The sequence below is a fragment of the Schistocerca cancellata genome, chromosome 2 (genome assembly GCF_023864275.1).
Source record: "Schistocerca cancellata isolate TAMUIC-IGC-003103 chromosome 2, iqSchCanc2.1, whole genome shotgun sequence".
Classification (NCBI taxonomy): Eukaryota; Metazoa; Arthropoda; class Insecta; order Orthoptera; family Acrididae; genus Schistocerca; species Schistocerca cancellata.
The window spans coordinates 434005760-434019805 of NC_064627.1; positions in this window are offsets into that span (position 1 = coordinate 434005760).

Consider the following 14046-nt stretch of genomic DNA (forward strand, 5'->3'; position numbering starts at 1 on the left):
AGTGTTCTCAAAGGATATTTGTAATCCTATTTTTGAAGAAATTTTCTGGAGACTTATTATCTGAGCATGAATTTCTTCCATGTCAAAGCCTAAGAGAGCTAAATCGTCAGCAAACCCAAGGCAGTTTGCTCTTATTGCTGGTTTTCCTCCAATTTTGATTTTACAAGGATTTTCTTTTCGCCAGATTGTCAAGATGCAATCGAGGGCCACATTGAAAAGCAAAGGGGACAATCCATCACCTTATCTGAGTCCTCTTTTTATTGTGAAAGCTTTTGACATTTCTCCTCTAAACTTGACCTTTGAATTTGTGTTAGTTAAAGTTAGCTGGATGAGTCTTACCAGTTTGGGTGGAGGCCATATGATCTAAAGATTTTTAGAAGTATGGGTCTATGAACACTATCGTATGCTTTTTTAAAATCTATAAATGAGATGAATAACTGTTTGTTTCTACACATGTAATACTCCACTATTAGTTTCAGGCTAAGAATTTGGTCTGAGAGCTTCTGTATGGTCGAAATCCTCATTTATATTTTCCAAGCTGTGGTTCCAGAATGTTTTTGATCATACTGTAAATTATACTGGAGAAAATTTTGTATGTGCAATCCAGAAGGGTTATTCCTCTGTAATATCTGGGTTAGTTCTATCTCCTGTTTTAAATGATGGATGGGTCATTCCTGAGGTCCAGTGCTCTGGAATTTTCTCTGTGATCCACATTTCAATTAGATGTTGGTGGGGATTTATGACCACAGGTTTTCCTGCATTCTTCCAGATTTCTGCAAATATATGGTCTTCATCACACGCTTTTTAATTTTTTAGTTTCTGAATTGCGACCTCTACCTCATTGATAGGTGTGGGGTGGTTAAAATAGGTGCTTCAGTGTCTACTTGAAATGTTTCGAGTGGGTCACCACAATTTGAAAGTTGGTTGAAAGTGTCTGCAAGGATCTCTGCATTTTCTTGATTACTATGCACCAACTTTCCTGACTTCTCTCAGCATCAGTGTTGGGGACTCATACTTTTTAAGATATATCCCAAAGGTTTTGTAATAATCTCTTGATTGTTTCTTCTGGAAATTTTCTTCTATCTTTTGTAGATGTTTGCATTTTGTATGCCTGATGATTTTGTGGGTTGACTTTCTTTGCTTAATTTGTTCTATATGTGATTCTTGAGACTTTTGGGCTTGATGCTTTATCCAAGCTTGGTGTCTTCTTTCTAATGCCTGGTCACATTCTTCATTCCACCACTCATGTTTCATCCTGGGATTTATTGGAGCCAATTCTTCTGCTATGGATTTTAATCTGGTGGTTAATTCTTCTAGCATATTATAGTTGATAAATCCTTCACCTGATTTCCTAGTGTATTCCTCATTTTTTGTTAAGATGGTTTTGCCGAATTTTCTTCTAGTTTTTTTTTCTGAGATCTCTCCATTACCATTAGTGTTAATTTTATTTTGATCTTAATAACATAGTTATCTGACCCTGAGTCTTCACCCCTTAAAACTTTGACATTGTAAATTTCACGATGGTGAAATTTATCCATGCATACATGGTCCAGTTGCCTTTCACCCTTTCAGAAATCAGGGTGTTTCCAGGTTTTTAATTTGTAAGGTTTTCTTTTAAAACATGTTGATTTTGAGACCAGGTTATGGTTTTTACAAGTTTCAATTAACCTTTGATTGTTTTTGTTGGTCCATTTATGTGCTGGCCATTTTCCAGTGATGTCTCTGTATCTTCTTTCTTGCCCCAATTGAGCATTGGAGTCACCAAGCAGAATTTTCATGTTAGATGGAGGAATGTTGATTAAGACTTGATCCAGGAGATCTCAAAATTTCTGTGTTTCTTCTTTGTCCTCCAGAGTATTATTTTTGTGATTTCTGGGAGCATTTGCATTGATAATTCTGTATTTTCAGATTTCAAAGTTAAGAGTTGCAAGTCTGGGAGAGTGAGATTTGAATTCTATGATAGAGTCAATAATTTTGAGATCTATTAGAAAACCATTGCCAAATTGTGGACAGTTTTTTGTGACTCTTTTTTCCAGGGATTCCTTTATAAATGAATTATTATCTTAGTATAAAGTCACCATTTCTCATCACCAGTAATAATACAGGATAGGAATGGTCAGTGTTGTTCACAAGACAGTTGATGACAAACAAGCAGAGATGAACATATGACCACCTACTGATTTTTGAGACTTTGGATTAAAACGTGTGGTACCCATACACAATGCTGGAATGATCACAGTTCTTCAAATTTGTCAGTTCTCAAGTACACTGGCATGGATCATTGTGGAATAATGCGTTTAAACAATCTTCATCAAACTGCGCAGATCTTTCTTGACATGGAGAGTCAGTAGTGTTAAACAATCCTCCTTAAAACAAGAAAACCATTTTCTTGCTATGCTCTGTCCAGTGGCATTATCCCCATACAGGGCACAAATGTTTCTGGCGGCCTCTTCTGCTGTTGTCCCTCTTTGAACTCAAACAGAAGAATATGTCAGAAAGATTCCGATTTCGCCACTTGTCACTCCATTTTCTGGCATCCACAGCTCAACTCACTACCTCCAAATAACAAAATGATAATATGTAAACTCAAATAGTGACAGTGAACTACAAATAAGAATGACAATCAATAAACAAACCCATAGCAAACAAAATACCAGATGGGGGAAAAAAAAAAAAAAATAGAAACATGTTTATGTAGGTTTTACTTCATGGGTGACTTAAGCATTATATTGTTTTATAAATAAAGTATGAAGCAGTATATATATATATATATATATATATATATATATATATATATATATATATATATATATATATATATATATAATAAAGGGAAACATTCCACGTGGGAAAAATATATTTAAAAAGAAAGATGATGAGACTTACCAAACAAAAGCGCTGGCAGGTCGATAGACACACAAACATACACACAAAAATCTAGCTTTCGCAACCAACGGTTGCCTCGTCAGGAAAGAGGGAAGGAGAAGGAAAGACAAAAGGATATGGGTTTTAAGGGAGAGGGTAAGGAGTCATTCCAATCCCGGGAGCGGAAAGACTTACCTTAGGGGGAAAAAAGGACAGGTATACACTCGCACACACACACACACACACACACACACACATATCCATCCGCATATACACAGACACAAGCAGACATCTTTCTTTTTATATATATATATATATAGAGAGAGAGAGAGAGAGAGAGAGAGGGAAACATTCCACATGGGAAAAATATATCTAAAAAGAAAGATGATGAGACTTTACCAAACAAAAGCGCTGGCAGGTCGATAGACACACAAACAAACACAAACATATATATATATATATATATATATATATATACAGGGTGTTACAAAAAGGTACGGCCAAACTTTCAGGAAACATTCCTCACACACAAAGAAAGAAAATATGTTATGTGGACGTGTCCGGAAACGCTTACTTTCCATGTTAGAGCTCATTTTATTACTTCTCTTCAAATCACGTTAATCATGGAATGGAAACAGACAGCAACAGAACATACCAGCGTGACTTCAAACACTTTGTTACAGAAAATGTTCAAAATGTCCTCCGTTAGCGAGGATACATGCATCGACCCTCCGTCGCATGGAATCCCTGATGCGCTGATGCAGCCCTGGAGAATGGCGTATTGTATCACAGCCATCCACAATACGAGCACGAAGAGTCTCTACATTTTGTACCGGGGTTGCGTAGACAAGAGCTTTCAAATGCCCCCATAAATGAAAGTCAAGAGGGTTGAGGTCAGGAGAGTGTGGAGGCCATGGAATTGGTCCGCCTCTACCAATCCATCGGACACCGAATCTGTTATTGAGAAGCGTACGAACACTTCGACTGAAATGTGCAGGAGCTCCATCGTGCATGAACCACATGTTGTGTCGTGCTTGTAAAGGCACATATTCTAGCAGCACAGGTAGAGTATCCCGTATGAAATCATGATAATGTGCTCCATTGAGTGTAGGTGATGAAACTAAAATGAGCTCTAACATGGAAATTAAGCGTTTCCGGACACATGTCCACGTAACATCTTTTCTTTATTTGTGTGTGAGGAATGTTTCCTGAAAGTTTGGCCGTACCTTTTTGTAACACCCTGTACAATTAGCTGTTAAATAAGATGTGATGCCATTCAGCTTTCTACTCTCACTGCAATAAATTATCAATATATTTTACTAACTATGTAGGAAAAGATAGATTGCTGCTTACAATAAACAAGAGACACTAAGTTGCAGACAAGCACAATTAAAAGACCCTTACATACAGCTTTCGGTCACAGCTTTCATCAGCAAAAGAGAAACACACACCATTCATACACAAGCAAGCACACCTCATGCACTCATGACTGCCAACTCTGGCAGCTCAGGTCAGAATGCAACTACCATGTGGGATGCAAGCAGCAATCTGAAGGGGGCGGGAAAGGGGAAAGGACAGTAGTGTAAGGGGGGGGGGGGGGCGGCATGAATGCTGTCTGGTAGAGTATGCAGGGATAAGAATGCCAACGGGGGCAGTGTCAGTAGGTTGTGGGGAAGAAAGGAGCAAAAAAGGAGAGGAGCAGGGAAAGATGGCAGGTGTATTGGCAGAGGGCGGTAAACCAAGAGGTTAGGAGAAGAAAATGGGGAGGAGATGGTAGGACAGAGGAGGTGGAAACTGTTGGGTGGAGGATGTGGGAATAGTATGTTACTGTAGATTGAGGCCAAGAAAATTATGGGAGCGGAGAATGCGTTGTAAGAATAACTCCCATCTGTGCAGTTCAGAAAAGCTGATGGCAAATGAGAGACTCCAGATGGCTTTGGTAGTGAAGCAGCCATTGAAATCAAGCATATTTTGTTTAGCTGCATGTTGTGCCACAGGGTGGCATCAGAAAGACAGGACCTTTATTTGGCTGTAAGGGCACGGCGGTAACGCCTTAATACTGCACAGCAACTGGCATGTGGCCTTGCAGCATCCACTGGATGTCTTGTATTGAGGCAAACGGTGTACAGAAGACTTTGGCTGAATGGCTTTTATTGTCGGAGACCTGCTGTAAGTATACCCATGACGCGTCTTTACAGAAGGGAACATCTAAAGTGAAATTGTCGACATGCCACCTGGATAGTCGAATAGTGGGCCAGTGTTCTTTTCACAGATCAGCCCTGATTACGACTGGAGAGTGATTCTCCACAGAGTCACATCTGGAGGTAACATTGAACGTGATTTTGGGACCCAAATACTGTGGAAAGAGACTGATATCAAGTAGAATCCCTAATAGTGTGGGCAGTGATTATGTTGACCACTTGATGAACACCTCTTTGTGAAATTGTATTGGTGTATCGGCGAGATTTAACTGCTGTCGGGTATCATGACAAGATCTTGGGACCTCATCCAGTTGTTGTGAGGTGCTATGGGCCCAGACGCCATACTGATGGACAATAATGGTCGACCTCATAGAGCACGGGTGGTTGATGTTTTCTTGGAATCAGACAATATTATATGCATAGACCTGCTGGCTCTCCTGATTCGAATGCCATAGAGCATGTCTGGGGTGCACTAGGAAGACAAAGTGCATTATGTCAGTATCCACCAATCACTCGCCAACACTTGCGAGTAGCTCTGCAGGAACAATGGCCACTACTGCCTCAACGTGAGATTGGTAACATCATTCACAGCATGCCCCTTCATCGTCAGGTCTGTACTGCTGCCAGAGGTGGTCACAACCTATGCTCAGCACATTAATCATTTGTTGGAAAAAACAAAAACATTTTTGTCGACCATTTTGCGTGTTGCATTTGTTTACGTTATGTATTCTTTACATTGTTTCTACTTCATTATCAACTGTTTATACTATTTTGTGGCAAAATAAACCCAATGTTGAAAACTTTCTGCTTGTTACATTAATTTTGGACACAAGTGTATATTACAAGTTTACAGTGTAGACAAGAAGATAATAGAACCATTTGAAATATGGTGCTACAGAAGAATACTGAAGATTAGATGAGTAGATCACGTAACTAGTGAGGAGTTACTGAATAGAACTGGGGAGAACAAAAGTTTGTCACACAACCGTACTAGAAGAAGAGATCAGTTGATAGACACATTCTGAGACATTAAGGGCTCACCAATTTAGTATTGGAAGCAAGTGTGGGGTAAAGACCATAGAGGGAGACCAAGAGATGAACACAGTAAGTAGTTTCAGAAGAATGTAGGTTGCAGCAGTAGTCTTTGGATTGGAGACCAACAACAACAACAACAACTACTACTACTATAATCAGAATATTAAAATTTGCCACTTCAGTAATAGATTAACTAAAGATATTGCATGCATAGTATTGTGGCCATTGTAATTATAAGTAATATAAGCACAATACCAGAGAAGGAAAGTTGCTACTCACCATATAGTGGAGATGCTGAGTTGTGATAGGCACAATAAAAAGATTCACACAATTAAAGCTTTCGGCCATTAAGGCCTTCGTCAGCAGTAGATACATGCACACACTCACATAAACATAACTTGCACACACATTTGCAGTCTCAGAGAGCTGAGACCACACTGCGAACAGCAGCACCAGTGCATGATGGGAGTGGCGACTGGGTGGGGGATAAGGAGGAGGCTGGGGCGGGGAGGGATAGTATGGTGGGAGTGGTGGACAGTCAAGTGTAGCAGTTTAGATGGTGGGGGGCAGGGGGTAAGTAGCGGAAAGGAGAGAAAATGAAAGACTGGGTGTGGCGGTGAAATGACAGCTGTGTAGTGCTGGAATGGGAACAGGGAGGGGGCTGGATGGGTGAGGACAGTGACTAACGAAGGTTGAGACCAGGAGGGTTATGGGAATGTAGGATGTATTGCAGGGAAACTTCCCACCTGCGCAGTTCAAAAAAGCTGGTGTTGGTGGGAAGGATCAATATGGCACAGGCTGTGAAGCCTCTGGTATTGTTACATTCCATCCTGGATTTTCCATTGTTTAATATCAGCACAGTATGTTCAGTCAAATGCAATTGAATCATAATAGGAAAACATTGGTAATTAATAGAAGTACAACAACGGCAGGTGGAGACTTTCCAATTTGATATGTTCCTAGTTTCTACATTATTTCAAGAAATATTTGCTGTCCAAAACCCTTTACCATTGTTGGTGCAGGTTTCCAAGTCATCATACTTCCAAGTTCCCTACAATCTATTCAGCTCTGATATTCTTCTTCCCAAGTTTTGTTCAATCAGATATTGCATGCATAGTATTGTGGTCATTGTAATTATAAGTAATATAAGCACAGTATGTTTAGTCAAATGCAGTTGAATCATAAAAAGAAAACATTGGTAATTAACAGGAGTACAACAATGGCAGATGGCGATTTTCCAATTTGGTATGTTCCCAGTTTGTACATTATTTCAAGAAATGTTTGCTGTCCAAAATCCTTTACCATTGTTGGTGCAGGTTTCCAAGTCATTATACTTCCAAGTTCCTTACAATCTATTCAGCTCTGATATTCTTCCCAAGTTCTGTTCAATCAGATTATTTGCAAATATCGATGGCAACCATTCTTTGATTCACGAATTTTGTAGAGAGGGTGAAACAAAACGGACATGAACCTAAGTGCCAGAGCAATAACAGGCAAAATATTTTCCAATGATTATTGGTATATGTTAAACTTGAGTGTTTTTGTGTTCTTGGTGTTTGATACCACATTGTTATAACAAGAAATTCAGCCTCATGCCAAGCATTTATATTGCCATATGCTGTGTGATGTTCACACTGATGAAGAATCTTTATGCCTTACCCACAAAACGAAAGAAAAAAAAACCTGTGACGAAAGTGAATTTGTAATGTGGTAAAGTCTTGTCAGGATGTTATGTGTTGGGTGCCTTTTGCACACAAGTAGCTTTACACTTTCAGCTTCTCAGGTTTTCATGCAGTTACGTTTACTCAGGCATTGGATTTTGTGTCACACATCCATTTTCCTCACTTTTTATTTTACTGTATTCTGTAAAAAAAATGCTCTTTGTGGTTTAGATGGGCTAGTAGGTAGTAACAGCATTGACTCAAACAAGATGTAGATGTAGAAATGAATGTCAGTGGTTGGCTATGAATATATGCCACATAAAACAACAGAATATGTTTATAATGATAGTGTGATTTTAATTTTGGAAAATGATGATGATTTGAGGGTTGGGTTGATGAACAGTTAGGTTATCAGTGTGTTTGTTGAAGAGCAACAGTATTTCATTTATAAATACCATTTTGTGGACGTATAAAAAACACTGTAAAAGGAAAAGTGATACATTTTTTAAATACACCTGTTACCTCATTAGATAACCCCAGTGAAGTATGCAAATGTAATAGGGTTTCAAAACATTTTTAATTCAAGGGAACTAAAACATGTAATTTATGCAGAGAGTCTGAAACGAAGTTAAACAAAAACTAGGAAGAAGTGTTAAGGACAAAATAAATATAATGCAAAATGGGTAGTATAAGTTTAAGAAGGATGGAGTATTTGTTATGTTCAATATTCACAGAACTTATTAATTTACTCATCTGGGCCTGTTGCATTGTATATGTCATATAAGGACATTATATATTACGGTATGAGACCAAAGATGTTATTGTGTTTGATTACATTGTTTATTGCTGTAGGCTTGTTTTGGTGTGATTGCCAACTCCAGGTCATCTATGAAAAGTACATAGTTTGGTAAATATTTCAATTTTTTAAGTAGATAATGTAACATATTATAGAATTATGGTTTGTTATTTACTTCAGGTGATCTTGATATCCATATGACATCAAAGTTAGAGTCTCTATCAGTTGCTGTCACACTATTGTATAAGTTTGCCCTTAGATGTTGTTGGAGCTATTGTAGATGTTAAACTTTCGTTGGAGCAGTTATTTGTGTAGTTGTCAAATTATGGAAGTTTATTCCATAATGATGTTTTGTGACAGCTGTATTGGCAATTGAATCAGTGATGTTATGTGATTTCAGGTTGTTAGCTTCTATGGTATTCTGTAGGTAATATCTTTGTGCTTACTATCTTCATTATATTGCTTTTATGATTTGTTTTTCTGTGGTTCTGTGCTCCTATGTAATTTAATCCTATTGTTTTTTTATGGAACAGGTTATGACAGATAGTGTTGTGATGCATGAGGCTTGTGACAATTTCTTGATGCTGTTTTTTAAACATATCCCTTGCAGTGGTTATTTTTAATTTTGTGGTAACACGATCTCTGATATGTTTGTAAATTTTGTTTTTGTACCCATCTCGTATTTGGAAAGATAATTTCAATAACATTTCTATGTAACATTTGTGTTTTAAATTTATCTGTTCATTTAAATTTCCTGAGGATATTTATTACATTAATATGTTATATACATTAATATATTCACACACACACACACACACACACACACACACACACACAAACAAACAAACACACAGAATTGTGCAGGGACTTGATGGGGACAGGTAGGAGGGAGGTGGCATCACTAGTGATGAGTAGGGCACCAGGTGATAAAAGAACAGGGAATGTTGAGAATCAGTGGAGAAAATGGTTGGCGCCTTTTATGTAGAAGGGAAGGTTACGAGTAATAGGCTGAAGGTGTTGGTCCAAAAGAGCTCAGATTCTCTCTTTGAGGACACAGTAATCAGCCAGAATGGGGCATGTTGGATGGTTCAGTTTATGAACTTTAGAAAGCATGTATAATGTAGGAGTGCAGAAAATTGTGGGCGTGTGAAGAGATACAGACTCACAGGGGAGTTTCTGGTACAGACCTAAGTGTTTGAGGGGAGGACTGGAGATCCTCCTAGACTTTTAGGATGTGGTCACTGTGGCAGGGTTTATAGGTGGGCATATTTAATAGCTGGCTGAGTCTCTCTGCCAGGTAATCTCTGCAGTTCATAATCACAGTGGTGGAACTTTCTTGGCAAGTAGGATTATAAGGGTGGTTGGATTTTAGGTGATGGATTTTGCAGTCCTTGCAGCACATGGAAAGTTGCTTTCCACATTGGAGGATTTGGGGGAATGGTGGTGAGGCAGGGTTCAAGTTTAGGGAACACTGATTAGTTAACAGAGGGTGATTTGGGAGCAATGGGAGTGGAACTGGTGGGATAGAGGAGTAAATTGAGTCAGGCAGGTTCAGTGTTGGTTTTGGATTGAGTCCGATTGATATGGTTGGTAGCAAAAAAGCGTTTCCTTCATGGTAATAAGGACAGATTTGCAACAAGACCAGCATGAATGAATTTGGGAGTGGAGCAAAAGGTAAGGCATTTGGAAAGGACTGAAACTTGTGTAGGATTGAGGCTTTTGGGGGACAGGTTTGTGATCATCTTGCAGGACTGTTTAGGTTCTTAATTCTGTGTGGTGGAGGGACAGAGTTTTTGAGGATATGCTAAATGCAATAGGTCTGGAAGGCAGGGGGGCTTGATGGAAGCTCTTGTAAAGGCAGTAGATAGTGGTAGTCGAAGGTGGGTGCAGAAGATGAAAAGGTTAGAGAATTTTTTGGGATGGCTTTGTGCATGCTGCTCTAGTTCCTTGAGGACACAAGTTTCAATCTGGTAGATGGGATGCAGGAATTGGAGGTTCAGAATAGGAGAATTTTAACAATGGAGACAAAGTGTTACAAGGAGGTTTTGTCTGATTTATATGGTTTTGCAGGACTAGTTTGGTAGGGCTATGGGCTGATGAAATTTTAACAGATATAGGTCATTCTGGGAGGAGGGGTTGCAACCACAGATAGGTAATTTGATGGTAGGGGCCTTTTTTTGGGGATTTCATAAGCTAGGCTCAGCTAGGCAACAATGCAGGAACAATATGTGGGACTAGGTTCTGACTTGGAATGGGGAAACTTTTCTGTACTGGGGCAGATGGAAGGAGCAAAGATTCATAGTGAAGGATGAAAAACATACCAAAGTATACGAGAAAAACCACAAAAAGTATTAAATGGATGAAGTATAGTAAAAGAGATGAATTTGAGGGAGTAGAGCCTGTAGTGGGAAAAAACAGAGAGATGAAAGAGAAAATAAATAAAAGTGATAGTGGGATGCTGGTTGATGGGTGAATAAGGAAAAAGTGTCATAACCCTGACAGAGAATGTAATTCAGTTGCTCCAGTCCTGGGTGGTACTGAATTCCAAGGGGAATGCTTCTCTGTGGCCGGACAGTGGGACTTTGGGGGGTGATGGGAGACTGGAAAGATGAAGTACAGGAGATTTGTTTTTGTACAAGGTTGGGTGGATAATTACGGTCATTAATGGCTTTAGTGAGATGCTCCGTATATTTCATCACTGCAGATGCAACAACCACAGGTGGCTAGGCTGTATGGAAGGGACTTCTTTATATGGAACGGGTGGCAGCTGTCGAAGTGGAGATATTGCTGGTGGTTAGTAGGTTTGATATGGATGGAAGTACAACAACCACAGGTGGCTAGGCTGTATGGAAGGGACTTCTTTATATGGAACGGGTGGCAGCTGTCGAAGTGGAGATATTGCTGGTGGTTAGTAGGTTTGATATGGATGGAAGTCTGATGTAGCCATCTTTGAGGTGGAGGTCAACATATAGGAAGGTGGCTTGATGGGTTGAGTAGGACCAGGTGAAGCAAATGGGGCAGAAGTTGAGGTCCTGGAGGAATGTGGATAGAGTGTCCTCACCTTCGATGCAGATAGCAAAGATGTCATCAGTGAATCTGAACCAGGTGAGGGGTTTAGGATTCTGAGTTTTAGGAGGGATCCCTCTATGTGGCCTGTGAATAGGTTGGCATAGGATGGTACCATGCAGTTGCCCATGGCTGTACCCCAGATTTGTTTGTAGGTAATGCCTTCAAAGGAAAAGTAATTGTGAGAGAGGACATAGTTGGTCATGGCAACTAGGAAGGAGGTTGTTGGTTTGGAATTCATTGGGCATTGGGAAAGGTAGTGTTCAATAGCGATAAGGCCATGGGCATTAGGAATGTTAGTGTACAGAGAGGTGGCATCAATAGTGATGAGCAGGGCACCATGTGGTAAATGGAAAGAAACTGTGGAGAGTCAGTGGAGGAAATGGTTGGTATCTTTTATATAGGAGGGTAGGTTCTGGGTAGTAGGTTGAAGGTGTTGGTCTATGAGAGCAAAGATTCTCTCAGTGGGGGCACAGTAACTGGCCACAATGGGGTGTCCTGGGTGTTTAGGTTTTTGGACTTTAGGAAGCATGTAGAAGGTAGGAGTGTGGGGAGTGATAGGGGTGAGTAGAGAGATGAACTCCAGGGATAGGTTCTGGGATGTGTGTAAGGATTTGTGTAGTGACTGGAGATCCCGCTGGATTTCTGGAATGGGGTCACTGTGGCAAGGTTTGTAGGTGGAAGTATCTGACAGCTTGTGGAGTCCTTCTGCCAGGTAACCCTTGAGGTTTAATACAACAGTGGTAGAGCCTTTGTCCACAGGTAGGATTATAAGGTCAGGATCAATTTTTAGATGGTGGACTGCAGTTCTTTCTGTGGATGTAAGATTAGTTTGCACATTGAGGGATTTGGGGAATTATGGTGAGGCAAGGTTCGAGGTTAAGAAATTCTGGAAAGTTAACAGGGGGTGATATAGGGGCAGTGGGAGTGGATCACGGTTGGATGGAGTAGTGAACTGAGTTAGGCAAGGTTCAGTGTTGGTCTTTGGTTGAGTCTGATAGGTAGGGTTGGTGGTGAAAAAGTGTTTCCACTGTAGGGACCAGGAGAATAAGGGGAGGACTTTAACAAGTCCTGCATGATTGAATTTGGGATTGGAGCAAAAGGTGAGGCCTTTGGAAAGGATTGATATTTTTGTGGTGCTAAGGCTTCTGGAGGACAGGTGCATGACTGTGTTGCGGGTGTGTTTAGGTTCTTGGTTCTGTGTGGTGATGGTGGGAGGGAGTTTTGGATGGTGGGGTAAGTGTAGTAGGTCTGCAAGACAAAACTGCATAGAATTGTGGCAGTAAGCAGTACAGAGTGCAAATCATATATGTTGCCAGATACCAAGCTGTCCGTTTGTCCCCACTTCGCTGCTCACTTTACACAAAATATAGTGAACTATCTTTTTATAATGTAATTAATATCACTAAGTAAACTTACAGATGTCAACATCAGCATTTCACCTAATGCAATGCAATAAAATAAACGATTTATGTAGATATAATTCAATTGTCTCATTCACTGAAACTGCAGTCCATATGATTTTAAAGGTACTTGTACTTGTATGTAATCTTCTAAGTAATGTACTTGGACAGTACACAGGCATGTCATTTTACTTCAGAAAATATTTAATATGGACTTCATTGACATGACATTACAATAGTGTCATCTGATCTATGGCTGACAGATTAAGGTACGACACACTTAAATTTATAATTTTGGCTTTTGAGATCACATACATCAGTTTACTAGGCATATGTGCTTGAAAAGTATTTAAACTTCCAAAGTAAGTCCCTGCACATTGATTTCTTCTTTTGAGAGTAGTTTGCATCTGTTGAGCCATTGCTCTAGTACAAATGAACATGAAAGATTAGATTTCAGATTTTGTAGCATACGGTATACTTCTTCATACCTCCAAATAGTTAAAATTGCTTGAAATTAAGCTGAATTACTGAAAATTGTCAATTTATGGCATGCAGCAAGTAATTAGAAATTAAAAATACCATTTGATTCCGGACTCAATAGGACACCATGTTTTGTTCACCTGTGGCTAAGGACTTAATCTGCTGCAGTCATGGGTAAAAAATCACAGATGAGTTGAAGAAAAGGGTGTCATGAAACATTCAACAATAGTGGAGTGAAACAGTTACAGTGTTACTGTGGCTAATAATTAGTTCAGATCAGTGAGGCGATTGTCACATGCAGGCATGGTGGTTAAGTAAACAGTTTATGTTTCAAGGTTCTTCAGTACAAACAAATTTACAACTACACAACATGGATATCAAAAACTTTTAACATGGATATCAAAAACTTTTTTGGTAAGTCATAGTATTCAACTTTCATATACATACACTTTATGATTATTAAACCGTACTGTCATAAAGCTATGGCTTTGCCAAATGAATATTAATGAAGATGCATCCATTTGCTCTATCCTATACTA